The 14,637-nt window shown below is 32.9% G+C and overlaps 1 protein-coding gene across 1 annotated transcript in view; it reads left to right on the forward strand.

Moving 5' to 3' along the window:
- The first annotated feature begins 1,007 nt into the window (after nucleotides 1–1,007).
- LOC149413624 (uncharacterized) overlaps nucleotides 1,008–14,637 on the forward strand; it is a 110,079-nt gene continuing 96,449 nt past the window's right edge. Inside the window, exon 1 of the mRNA XM_089644551.1 lies at nucleotides 1,008–1,991. The gene's annotated coding sequence lies outside the window, so the exon portion shown is untranslated. The remainder of the gene's footprint in view (nucleotides 1,992–14,637) is intronic.

Here is a 14,637-nt window from a genome sequence, read left to right on the forward strand (position 1 = left end):
AAATATTAGTCATTCAGATGCATTAACATTATCTTTATAAAAAGCCGTAATCGTTTTTGTACGTGTTCTCGTTAATCCAAAGTTGAAGAGTTGGTTTAATGAACTAGTTGTTACTATGTAATGTATAATTTCAACCAAAAAATTATTTTTATTTTTTTATTAGAGAGATAAACAATCTCTCGTTACGAATAACTTGACAATATTTGAAAAAAAATTACTACCAGCATTAAAATCGAAAGATGTTTCTTTGCAATGATGGAGTATTAAGTCATCCGAATAATTGACCCAACAACGCATTGTGATTCGCCCCATACTAGCTAGACGATACGATAAATAACTTTGGAATTTTGTAACGATGATGTCATGGGGAGTATTACAAACAATAGGACAAAAACATGCTTAATTGGGGTGATTAATGCACGGGTAGATTAACACCACTCTCTGAAGATCTGAAATTTAGTTCATAAAATGGTCAGACAAAAAAGGTTCTTAAAAAAACTATGTTGACTTCGAAATGTATAAAGTATTGTTTTTTCTAATACTTTATGAACTTATCTCATCTCAACAATTGTAAATATCTTATTAAATAATATCTTCAATATAATAAATAAATAATAAGGTTTGTTCTTAAACCAGTTAACGGTTCCTTAACACTTTTTGCTAAAAACAGTGTTTGTATATTTTAATCCAATTATGGAAAGCAACAATGTTACTCCTTTCCACAAATATTCTTAACAATTCATCACAAAGTTGGGTTCCTGCCTTAAAACTGCGAATGTTTTCAACTAAACAAAGTTACGTGCGTTGTGCTTTCATCTGTTAATGACACTTAGGGAATCAGCGTATTGTCGAGTCGAAGTTGGGAGGCTCGAGGCTCTACGGCGTAGAGAGACGGAGCTTTCTCCTTTGGCTGATACGGCTATGCGAGACGGCGCGGAAAGCACCGCTTCCGAGGCTTCTCGCGCACGACACTTGCCGCAGTCAGTCCTCACGCGCCGTAGCAAGCAGGGTGTTACGCTGCTTGAACCAGAAAGCCTTCGCGGGCTTTCAAAAAGCACTCGATCACTGTACGAAAGCATTGTAAAAAAACAAAAATATATGTATTAATGTAAAAAAAAAAAGTTTTTCATTAATTTGTGATTGTGAAAACGATGTATTTTGTTTGTGTTAAATTTGTGTAGTAATGCAATGCGCTTGTGAAGTTTTTAACTAACGTGATACGTGGAATAACTACTTCTGAAATGATTCAGGTGAATTTAGAAACGTTAAATTACACAATTTTTGTCAATTATTAGTGTACTACTTACTGGAATTACTAAAGCAACTATATTAAAAGTGTTATGCTTAACTTTTCAATTAACTATAAATAAGATTTTAAAAATTATATCATATATATAGAATAAATTTTTAAATTGTGCCGTTTTTCAATTACATTAATTCGCTTAAAATTTATAATTAAATAATAATTTTATCTTAACTGTAAAAGGTGGTATTAAAAGGTTTAAATTATCGATAAAACCTTTGAAAAGGAATGAATAGAACCTCCAAAAGGCTATAACGTGTGACACTTAGAAAACTCAGTGACTCGTCAGGCCGAAGAGCTTTCAGAGCTTTTTATCGAATCGGCTGAAAAAGGGCTCTCAGAAAAAATTGTACGGCTTACATAGAGGACAAGAGAGGTAATATTTTTAGTCTGGGATCAAAATTCCTCACGAAACGAGTTATAAAAATATAAATAACAGGTACAGCCTTTTTATCGAAGACTTTAATACGTCATTGATGGATCTGGTGATAAAATTGTAAAGTGGTTTGCAAAGTTGAGTAGTTTATTACTCGGTACAATGATGTTGTGAATTATGGGAAAGTGTTAGTTCTACTTAGTGCAAAGGGTTTGGAGTGGAAACTGTTTTTCTGCGGCAGGTGTTTCTGTGGAACCGGATGAAAATTTGCTGGAAAGGAGTTTTACCCTACCAGCCGGCCAACCGCATTAAGTAAGTATATTTTTTTATTACTCAGATTATTTTTACAATTTTTTTTTTCTTCGTATTACGCAAATGAGTTAAGAAACATTTCTAACAAACCAGCACCAGATAACGGTTTACCGCACAACTATGTATTGGGGTACGCTTCTTGTTACAATCAATTTTCACATTATTCTGAATTTTAACAGGACCTGTCTCAAATTTTAATTCACTTGATCGTGCCATATCTTCATCGGGCTTGCTGACTTCCACTATTTACCTTGGTGTCGAATTGTCTTATCAGTTGTTGGGAGGTAGATATGATGTATTTATTTATTTAATTCAATTTTTACATAATTTAATAACATTACAGAGTTGGGGTATAAGTCGTTATAATGTGTATCGCTTACACAATTTATTAGCAGTGCCAAACACATTTTAAGTGCATTATGGAATATGAAAATATATCAATATTTTTATCAACTGCATTTGAGAAGTACGTGGCTCTCCCCACGGGTGAGTTCATGAACAGATTGGTATTGAATTCGATTCCAATGTAGCATGAAAAAATGTATTATTATATTCACATTAAAAATAAATTTCTCGTTTCAATAATATTATATTATACATTGCCAGATCTGTTTTGATGAATTAAAAATAAAATCTGTATTTATGTTTGATGTTATCATAAATTAAGCCTATACAATCGCTGTTTTAACTAATTTAGCATACAAAATATAAAATTATTCTAAAAATTAAGAGATTTTTGTTTTTGGAAGAACGAGGAAAATTTAAAAAGGCAAAATAATGCGTGCAAAAATTTATCAATTCTCAAAATGTTTTATTAAAAAATATGGAACGGTTTTTCTTTGATAAAAGCTTTGATGTTTTGTTAACAATAGGAAATTTAAAATGCTAATATTTTGCGAGGGTTTTGTAGGAAGGAGTGCTGACTTAAGATTTGAAGGGTGCAGAATATCGCCAACAGAATTTTTCTTCAATTTATTTGTAAGATGTTGCGAATTCTTTTTTTAATTAAGTCCTACTTCATTACAGTGTCTGTTTGAAAACTTTTCACCAATCCCAAAATGGCATGCCAGTTTTATAGTTCGATTTGGTATATTTTCACTTTTCTCTATGATAACGTTAAGATTCTGTTAATTCTTACATAACGGTTGAATACTCGACTTATTATTTTTAATATATTTTTTTATGTTTACATACTTGTGAAAAAAATATGGTTCGAATTTTGTATCAGGTTGTAGAATTCATAAATAATGTATCTTTTCTAACATTTTTATAAAAACCCAAAGCTTTTAGGAAAAAAATTTAAATTCTTGGTATTTCGTAAGCGGATATATTTGAAATCCAGGAAAGCTACGAGTAGACGATGTAAATTGTCATTTTGTTATGGAAATATGACAAAATGTTCGTTATATTTTTATTTATGTGAAACCGCACAGGAGCCGATGAGACTATGGCATCCCTAATTGGGATCGAGGCTGATGGTATTGGTAAGGGAAATGAGATAAGGAAGAGAAAGGGAAAAGCACCTGGCTATTCAGATCTGGTCACCAAACACGGCTAAAGCCATTTAAATCAACATTTCAATTCTGAATAGTGGTCTTACACCAGGGCGATACTGACAGTATCTTCCGCTCTGGAACGTGCCGCAAGTACATTGTATATATTTTTTATTACTAAATTGAGAAAGAACACAAATTACACTTACATACCCCTTAAATATATATATTTTTATATAAGCCTGATGAAGGCTCGATGTGATCCAAAATTGGCTGCTTTTATATATTAAAAGTATATACAATAAAGTGGTATTAAAAACAAAGATATTTTATTCGAAATATTATATATATTTATGTATATTATAAAATATTATGTAAATTATAAAATATTTATAAAATATTATATGTATTTATGTATATATATATATATTGTTGTATTTGTTTTAAATTATCCTCCTTACTCCGTTCTCCTTTACAAAATCTCTGCATCTTTTATTTGGCTTAGTGATCATAAAGATATCTCGACAAAGAATGCAAATTCCACCAACCTAGATCCCTTGACAATCCGATAAGAAAGATAGCGTTTCACCGCTACCTCGCGTAGCCATTGTAGAATGAAATATATTTACATGTATTTGTAGCTTGCAAGACTACTTGTTGTGGTACAAGCCTTATTATAGGTAATATGGGTTAGCCCGTCTTAAACCAAAAGGTTGCTTATCAATAATTATATCTATATAAATAAAAGACAATGTTCATATATGTATGTCTGATAGACTTAAAAACAACTAGACCAATTTAGCTAAGAATTTCAACGTATGTTCTTACTAGTTCCAGGATTGTTTAGTGAATGGGTTGGATGGTAAAAGAACTCTGGGACGTCCAAAGAAGACATGGCACGATCAAGTAAAATAAATTCTTCAAAAAAGTAAATTTTTAAAATTCTTTACAATAATTATAAATAATTATTAAATACCACTCGAGCGATTTTTGGCATACTGTGCTAATTTTTTTATCTTGTTTGTTTTTGGGGTGTTATGCCGTGTTGCGCTAACTCCTTCTTTAGCCAACGTTTCGGACAGCATTGCAGTGTCCATCATCAGGGCATATGTGTTATTTGAAATAACACCCCAAAAAAAAAGACAAAAATACTTTTGGCCGTGAAAATCTTAAATCATATTTATACTGTGCTAAGTTTGCAAAAATTTTTTGAGAGATTGCTTACCCTAATGTGCCAAATTTATGAAACATAAAAATATGGGATGAACGGTGAAATCTAGGTAGATTCATGGATTTAAGCCGCAGTAAACAGTATCATATGTTTCTTTATTAATATTTTGAAGAATAATATTAATTAAACAGAATGCTAAATTTGTAAATATACAACACCAATCGCTTGAGTGGTTAAAATGCACCTAGTTTTCAGTTACTCTAGAATTCAAAACCTCAAAACTTTATTCCAAAACATTCATGACCCAGAGCAACGCCAGGTACGTATCAGCTAGTACATTGTATAGATTTAAAGCTAAAATCCAATCGAATATTTTAGTTATTTATACCAAATCCACACGGGGGACCCAGGGATATATAATTATTTCCCTAAATGCATTCCTGACCTAGGTACTACGTGAAGGTTTGTTTTGAGGAAAACAAGAAGAGAATCTGAGTCTTGAAAAGACCCATGTATCAGATATTAAATACCTACCATGCATCGACCTCAATGAGAATGAAACAAGGAGTGTACGCCAAGACATTGTTGTGCGGCGGTCTGTCCTCTCTACCTAACTCTGAGAAGAATGGTGAGATGGTAAGTTACTTGAAAAAAATTCACTCTTAAATAATATCAATTAAGTTCTCAGTTTCTCTGCATTATCGTCTAAATTTAAAGTGAGTTATTAGTGAAAATGTTTGCTTGTCATGCTTCAATGTCAAAACTTCCCCTACACATCAGAAACCAGCGTCGCGTAAACATCGTTTGGTGAACTGGTGTAATCGTATGACGCCATAACGTAATAGTGAATACCATGTTCATAATGAAAAGGAAGAAGGATACACTGATTGATTACTCATACAAGATGAACAGAATCTTCTGCCTACGTATGAATAATACAGAGGTATAAGTGTGACGCTTCGACACACTGCAAGTAATGAGAGAGCCTGACTATTTTTCTCCACAAATCCAGCCACAAATAACTACTAGAATATCGATATTGTCTTTCACCTGTCATCTTCGAAAATAGGACACATTTTTTTGACAAGACGTTTCTGTTATATGCTTTCCAGCGAACTCCGTTTATTGCAGGTTTATTTTCAATATCTAGAGATAATTTTCTGATTTTTTCCAACTGGACGTCATCCCGCTGGAATTTTTTCTAATACTTTGTGCCAAATTCAGTCTTCCAGAATTATAAATACGTCATGTTCAATCCATATATCTGCTCCTTTTTGTGAAGAGTAGCTGAGTTTGATGCCAAACACATCTCGGATCGTTGAGTTTCTCACTTGATTCCATATTAGTTAGGTGTGTAAGTTGTTGTGGTTTAAGCTACGACACATAGATGTCACTAGTGTAAATAGATCAGAGAGGTTACAGAGTTATCCGACAGGTGTTGGTGGTATATAAGGTCACCCTTCTACTGTGGGTACTAAATATATTAGAATACAAAGTGAGTACTAATGTAAAGGAAACCGTGAGGTTTCGAGAAGCAAAGAGATTCTTAAGAGCATAAGAGAAAATGCACTCGTCACCTGTATAAGAGTTTGAGTCATAAAAAACACGCGATTTTTTGTAAAAAATGAGTTTTAAGTATCAAGATCTGGCCGTTCGGATACTACCTCCATACTTGTATGTAAATGAATTTTTCGTTAGACTGCTTTTTGTAAATTTGATTATCATATAATTTCTCGATAAATTTGAGATCAGATAAGTTATAACAAATTCACAAAGCTACAATCGATTCCAATTTGTCATTTGCCTTCCCCCAATTGAAAATACATTTTTAAGTTCCTTGGAGGAAATATTTACAGTTATTTTGTATTTTTGTGTCAAATAATCATCAAAAAAAATTCTTGGGTAAACTTAGAACTTCTTTTTTAAGTCAATTGAAAATCCACTTCAAAAAACAACTTTCATGTATTCCTCAGGTACATTAAAATGACAGTGAGTTATAACTCATAGCTCATAACTACTAACAATGTTAAATAACTAGCGTATCAATTTACAATTGAAAATGAATAATGCAATGTGCAAGGAGCGTGATATGAATGCAAATGATATGAGTTATGGGTACTTTCAGGAAAATGCATTATTAAAATTACGAATATGATAATTTCTGCAATAATTAAATTTAACACACGCTTATCATTTAGAATAACTGCATTTAAAACAAACATATTACATGCATTCTAGTAAACCCTTTGATAGAGATTTCTACTAGTGAGGTTTAAACGAAAAAGAACAAAATTTTAGTAGGAATGTTTTGAGATTTTCGACGTTATTGCACTTCCTCATTTTTAAGTGAATGTTTTAGTAAACCTTGTAGCTTCCATTATCACTACAAATATCAGACAGGAAATTAACTGAACTGATGATGATAAACACAGGAAGGATGTCATTGGCTTGGTGAGGAAGCGTAGCATGGCACATGGACATAAAAAGCCCTGGATAAGTGCGATTTTGTGTGAATGGCATTGAAGTCAAATCTAGGGTGAGTGGAAATTACCTGGCAGCCATCTTGAATGACAAAATAAATTTGGAATGATTTGTATGCAAAGTGTGCACAATGAACTATTATAATTTAATTTTTTGTTTTGTTGATGTGGTTCTATTTGATAGCAAGGAATTGGATATGTCATTAAACAAATTAAGTAGGTTTTTTGCATTTTTCACAGAGCGTCTGGACTCCTCCAATTTTATATTAAAGGGGGAACAATAGTTCACATATTTTTTGGTTGTATATCTCTAAACAAGTATCCTCTCTTCCATCAAGCCCTATCTAAAATTGCCTCCCCTCCAATCAACATATTATCTCTTCTAGGTCTGAATTAAATTACAATTTTTCATATTATTTTTAAATTTGCCAATTTAAACAAAATTAATTCATAAATTACCGTTCCTCAATCTCTCAATAATTTTAAATAATGGCCTCAAAAACTCTCGAGCGCCAGAAACATTTGGGGAAAAGTTCAAGGCTTCAAAAATCCCATATAATCTCTCACTAACACCTACATAGAGCCAATGATAACACGTGTTTTTTGCTGGTATGCTCGCCTCTCCCGGAAACATATCGCATCCATGTTTTATCTCCACCTCGAGAGGTTCTGGCGGTCTTCCCTCGCTTTGAGAGATTTTCCGCGTGATGTGTGAGATACATCAATATTCAGCATTTCTCGACATGAAAGGTGCGTGCAAATAATAAATAAAGACGAAAAAAGTAATCAGCTTATATGCTTAGTATTGAAGATGTTGTGGACGAAAGAAATTAATATATTCAATTTTATTTCTGATTTACCCTATAACGGCCATTTTCAGACTGATACCTACATTGTTTCTTTAAACTATGATATGGGTGTTAAGAGATGTACTTGACTTATTTTAAACAGTGATTCCTGACATTATTTGGAGTAAGCGAAAATTTGGAATCCGGTGTCGTTTTTGATGTTTTTTTTGTTGTTATTGTTATTCCACTTAAAACATAAAAAATAGATATATGGCAGTTAGGATCGGGGTGAGGGGTTGGTTGGTTACTAGGCTGAGAGACCAGTGACGACATACCGACATTATGAAGTTTTTATTGCTTGTTTTGGAAAAAATATTGAAAACAAAAAAACTCGCCCGATTTTAAATTATTATTTACATTTTTTACTCCAAAAAATTTCAGGAATCACTGGCCATAGTCAGTCACGTCCGTCCCTTAACACTCTGAATATGCATATTAATTAATGGGTTACAACAAAACTAGAATGGTATACCCTAAATAAATAGTATGGTTATCGATATGAATATGCGTTGATGCTGGTAATAACCAAATATTTGATAAATTAAGTTGTTTTGAAACACGACATAGCAACTACGATGAGAAAACCCACATCATTTGATTATAATCATTGTTTACCACCCCTGAACACCACCTCCACGACTGTTGTGGAGGAGGTGTTCAGGGGTGGTAAACATTGGTATATATTTATAATAGTACCAGTCCGAAGTAGTTATATTGATGGCCGTCATAGACTGAAATCAGCAACGGTTAGAAATAACAAAGTTTAAAATTGTTTTAATATATCATAAATCGAATACCACCACAAACTGTCATTATCGAAAATAGAAAAAAAAGTGGAACTGCAGCCCTTTTTTTATTTTTTATTATAAATGACCTTCTAATTTTACTTTCGCCGTAGGTTACTGAAAGTTTTTCGCTACATTTGGTGACTTAGCAGAGGTGCCCGGGTTCATGGGATGAGATTTTGTCCGGGACGACGGGCGGGTGGGTCCAACAGGTCATTCTCAGAACATCGCATTGCAACGCAGTTCATACGTTAGTCACTCCTCGATTCAATAACCCCCAAATTCCTACCCAACCCTCGCACCTTTTTCCTTCCCAGAACTTCCTCCATTTTTTCATAAAAAACAACCTCCACACAGCATCCCTAAGTTGACACAGGCCCTGAAGAGAACTATTTTTTTCTGTGCCACTTGTGAGGAACTAATGGTAACAAAATGTAGGGCGCATTTAGCACTCAATTCAACTTAGGGCCATGTTTTCATTTTGAATGTTGGAATTCCGCCAGAGCAAAGTGTGGAGCGAAGTATCAGAAGTTACTACCTTCAATAATTTGTATCGTTAATTTCTGAGGATATTATCGTTAGTGGTTAATTTTGTGTCAGTTTGCAAAAAAGTAAAACCTTAGTAACTTACCTTAAGTAACTTTATTAGTTAATGAGTTGAAATAAAGAAGTATATTTTATCATGATTGACATAATTTTTGTGTAACGTAATAATAAATGTTGTACACCTACATTCATTTTGTATTTTGTAAATATATATATTTTATTTGTATGCAGCAAATTATAGGTTTATGGGCGAGAATTTTATAAGAAAATTCTTGTTAAATTAGTAGATTTTTTGTTCTGTGGACAAAACAGTTGTTCCGAGACCGATCGGCATTTATTAAAAAAATATATAGGTGCTAAAAAAAAGTTATGTATTGTTTAATTTAATTATTTTGTTCGACCATAAAAATAATACAATTACATTTATATATATTAAATGAAAAAAATGCAATTTGTAAAACACAACTTTAATTATGAATTAATATTAACAGCAAACCAGGTTTCGCTTAGCTCAAGCTTCGTCAGGGCTTATTATATCAACTAGTTGATGGGGCTTGAGCTAAGCTAGGACGAAGCTTGAGCTAAGCGAAACCTGGTTGGCTGTTAATATTAATTCATAATAAAAATGGTGTTTTAAAAGTGTATTTTTTTCATTTAATATATAATGTCACATCACAAAGTGTTTGCTTCCTTCGATAAAATAACATTTATATATGTTTGTAAGGAATACAAACTGGTTACGAACGATCTGATTATATTTGAAAATCTTTTACTATCAACACAGTAAGCTTAATTCATCAAGCCTCTGGCATGTTGACCATTATGTTTCTTAAGACGCTGTCAGAAGGTCGGAGAGTTTGAGTGTATTTCCGTTTCCCCCCTTAGGTGATATCTCACAAAAGCGGCGCTATATAAATTGTTTAGTTAATTAATTAATTAATTTGAAATAAAATCCAATTAAATTTATGATTTCCTAAGGTATCCGAAAAGTAAAAATTGTTTTTGAAAGGTGATTAAATATTCTTTTATATTAAATATAAACTTTCATATAATCTATAACTAAATACTAAAATCTTCTGTGCAAACTTAAAAATGTTTAATAAATGGCTCACCTTAGGTTTTTCGTTAAAACAATGATCTTTAATTACGGATCACCAAAAAAAATACACAGTGTTAGCAAATATAATATTATAAATATCACTGTCACTTCACTTTGTTGTCATTTCATGTAAAAATAATTAATTCAAAGTTCACAAACTTCATTTTTTTTCAAATCTTCCGTTTCACAGAGGTATTTATTTCAATTCATCTGTAGTTGACTTTTAGATTTGAATATAAAGTATGATATTTTTTCTTTCTAATATCGTTCATATTTCTATCTATGATAGTAAGGGAGATACAACCATTTCTATGAGAACGTATTAGCTGTTCCGAAAAGCGAACAAATTGACTCTACTCCAGCTGTTTGTTTGCAAAACCGAACAAATTAGCCTGAGAGGTTAAGCTTACGGAGAACTTAGCCAGCAGATGATTTGAACTCTAACGACGACTGGGTGGAATCCAGAAGCGATACAAACTCAGACACTGACCGGTCTTAATGTTAAATACGATTACAAGAAAATAAAACGAATAATAAATAGTCAATATCACCTAGTTTGTAGAAAAGTAACGGTTTTTTTAGTTTCTCATAAAAATCTAGGATTACATTAAACACACTTAAAACCAGTATCGTCTTATTTTATTACGTTCATGATATAAAGGCAAATCTACTGAAAAGATTATTGATTGTGTATTTTTATGACCAGCCACTGCAATAAAATTAAATGCCAGTTAAAATAATACGATAATGGTATTTGACAGTTATGTGTGTGAACACTAACTAAATCTTTATATGAACTCACACCCCGATACTTACAAGTTTTTTTTTAATGTTTTTTTTATTCTTTTTTTTTATTTAACGGCAATATAATGTAATGTAAAAATGATACAATATTAAGTAAAAAAATATATAAAGTGATTTAGTTTGTTCTCAGCCCTCCTCACTAGGTATTCCTGTTCCGAGGCGGACTGTAGTTTGTTGTATTTGTGTTGGTCATGATTTCCTCATCTTCTAATTTGTTGGTTCCCACAACATATAAAATATATTAAGCAAAAAGTATTTATGTTTGTTGTCTGTAGGTTGCGTTGGGGTTACATCATAAATTTAATGATTTCCTCATCTTCATGTTTAGTTAGCCATAATTTGATGTCCTTTTTAAATTTTTCTCTATCCTTGGTGTTTTTAATTTCAATAGGAAGGGCATTATATAATTTTATAGCATGGAATAGTGGTTCTTCTGGCCGAAAGATGTATTTAATTTTGGATTTATTAGTAGATTTGAGGATTTCGTTCTTGTAGTGTAGGTGTGTTGTTCAGCAAGGTGTTCATATTTTTCTTTAAAATTGAGTAGTGCATTTTTTGAGTACAGTTTTATAATGCTGAACACGTTAATTTTTTTTTAAATTTCTTTTGATGGAGTCTTTATGGGTACTTTCAAGATTATTTTTATTATTTCTTTTTGTGTTTTAACGAGCTCCTTCATGTGAAAGTTTGAGGCATTAATTTTATCCTTAACAATCAGTGGCATATCAAATAGATTGGACAAAACCAAAGATATTAGAAGAACGAGATATGCTATGTTGGCCGCTGGACCGTAGGCGGAGTACTACCTAATTAGGGTACTTTGAATACTATCGGGACGTGTACGCACAGACATCTGTTCTATGTATTAGTGCGGATACCTTAGCGTAAGCGAAGGTGTGCAGTAGTATTGGTGAACAAAACCGGCGACACTGGGCAAAACAATTCCACACAGTATGAACTGCTCATAGCACATCTCGTTCTTCTAATATCTTTGGACAAAACTATCTGGCAAGGTGAAAAATCATTGAACAAAAACATATTTTGCGCCAATATTAGAAACAACTTTAATAATGGTAACATACATTTATAAAACAAAGCCTGTTCAATAACGTTTTTTAATTAAATAATAATCAAAAAGTGTTTAAAAATTTAAAAATCATTTTACATGGAACCAAAAGTGCTAACGAATTGGAGTGACATTGATATTATCTTTAGATTCTGGAATTTTTGTTTCGAATTTGTTGTAAATGGTTCATGAAATAAATAATTTATTTAGACTAAAAATCCTAATAATCAGGATCCACTGTGTAGGACGGCCTGGAAGACAACGTCCTTTCTGATATTTTTTGTATTAGCCTAACACAGACCTCTCTCAGGGCGTATGTCATCTTTGGGGATGCTGTGTGGTAGGTCTTTTCAAGTAAACGAATGATCGGACGTTCTGGGAAGAGTATGGGAGTTCTGGGAAGGGAACAATATGTCCAGGAGTGACATATGAACCCATCCCTCCCACTGCATTGCAAGGCAATGACCGAGACAACCCGACTGAAGACGTTAAAAAGTGTCTCCCTCATACGGCCTCACTCGTCATGCAGTTAGTGGGCAGAATCATCCGCCGTCAAGACCTGGTCAAACCTCACCTCATGAACCCAGACACCCCTGCTAAGTCATCAAACCTAGCGAAACACTTGTGGAGACCAATAGCAGATGTGTTGGTTTTACAGTAAATGGTTTCCGGGGCGGCGGTACCCATGCACGCCTCTCAAATAGATGTGCTATCAAAAACCGTATCGCTGGAAACTTAGCTAGCAAACCTAACTGCTAGTCCATCTCAGTTCTAATCATGGAGGGTCAAACCTATATACTAGAGACATCTCTCGGATAACCCTATAAACTCTATGAGCTACAAGCACTAGAGCCATCTATGCTACGTAGCACGAACTACCATCACAGAATTAGCCTTTCGAAAAATTCTCTACATTAAGCCGACTGCCTAGTATGAACAAAAACCGCTGAATTTTTTAAGTGGTTTTTTAATATTTACCTTGGCAAAAACCTAAGCCACTGGTGCTTTCCTATTCTAAACGTTTGCAGGGTTAACCTAAAGGGTTATTTCAATGTATATTAATATGCATAATTGTAAAATTACTGGTATTAAACCAACACCGAAAATATCTGATCCTGCATAAATTAGTCAAATTTTGTCTTGGATCAAATATCCAATAGTATCGCTGACTAAATTATGAGTTCTCTTTGTTTTGTCTTTAAACTTTACAGTTATTTAATGTAAGATACAGTTTGAAATAACATATCATTAAGAAAATAAACTCGTGAATAATAAGTTGTATGAGATTCTAAGACATTTCTCATCAGTCTTCAAACTTGGGCCTAATATTTTACCAAGATGAAGTAATAAATTAGTGTCCCATTGCATATCTACATATTCTGAGCAATTCATTGTGTCGAAACAACGTTATAAATCAAAGGAAACATGAGTGAATACAGGTATAAGAGATGTCTTGTCAATTTAGATTTAAATTGCATTTTAGGCAGTGTCTTGTGAATAAGAAGATTGAAAGAATAAGGAAATGATACAAATCTGCTTCAATCGATTCTTCACACAATAATAAATTAGTTTCACAGACATAGGAATTAATAGACGAGAAGATAATGGCGAGGGGTAAAATCAACTGTTGAAGAACGAAGGGAGTGAAGCTGACTGTGATTCGTCAATAAATGAATCTGACAGTAAATAGGCATTTCGCATTATAATATCACCATTTACTTCTTAAAAGTAAAATCTGCTTTTGAATGAATAGACATTTTTACATGGGAGCGCAAATTACTCGCCACGTTATGAACAAATTTGCGAAGTCCAAATTCGGCAAAAAAAATCGGTTCTATTTTCAGAGTCGAATATTTCGTTTAAGTATTTAGTTAAGACACTTTTATAAATGTTCATAATTTACTTCCCAGCAACCAACCAGCTTTGTGTTTCGCGTCCAGACGTTTCTCGATGTGATAGTAACAACTGATTCATATTATACAATGTGAATATGCTTAAAATAAAGTAAAATAATGCTTATATATGGAATGTAATACGACAATTGGGTTTATTCTCTTTTTCACATCTATTTTTACAAGTTTTCATAGTACAAGTCAACATTTTGCCGTGTTATTTCGTAAAATGAACCGATGATGCCTCGACCATAGTTCGCACAAGAATGATGACGTCACGTTTTCAAATTTCACTTGAGGCCATACGCGAGCACAGCCGGCTCCAATGGAACCGGTATGGGGAGTGGGGATAATACGCTTTTAATCACTTAGGGCAGGTCTACTAATATTCATATGTCTATGATTAGTTTCCATTTCGACTATAGTGTTTGACATAAAGGTGGGTTTCATTTACAGAAAACA

The sequence above is a fragment of the Hesperophylax consimilis genome, chromosome 21, assembly GCF_061612785.1.
Source record: "Hesperophylax consimilis isolate HC1 chromosome 21, BYU_Hcon_1.0, whole genome shotgun sequence".
Lineage (NCBI taxonomy): Eukaryota > Metazoa > Arthropoda > Insecta > Trichoptera > Limnephilidae > Hesperophylax > Hesperophylax consimilis.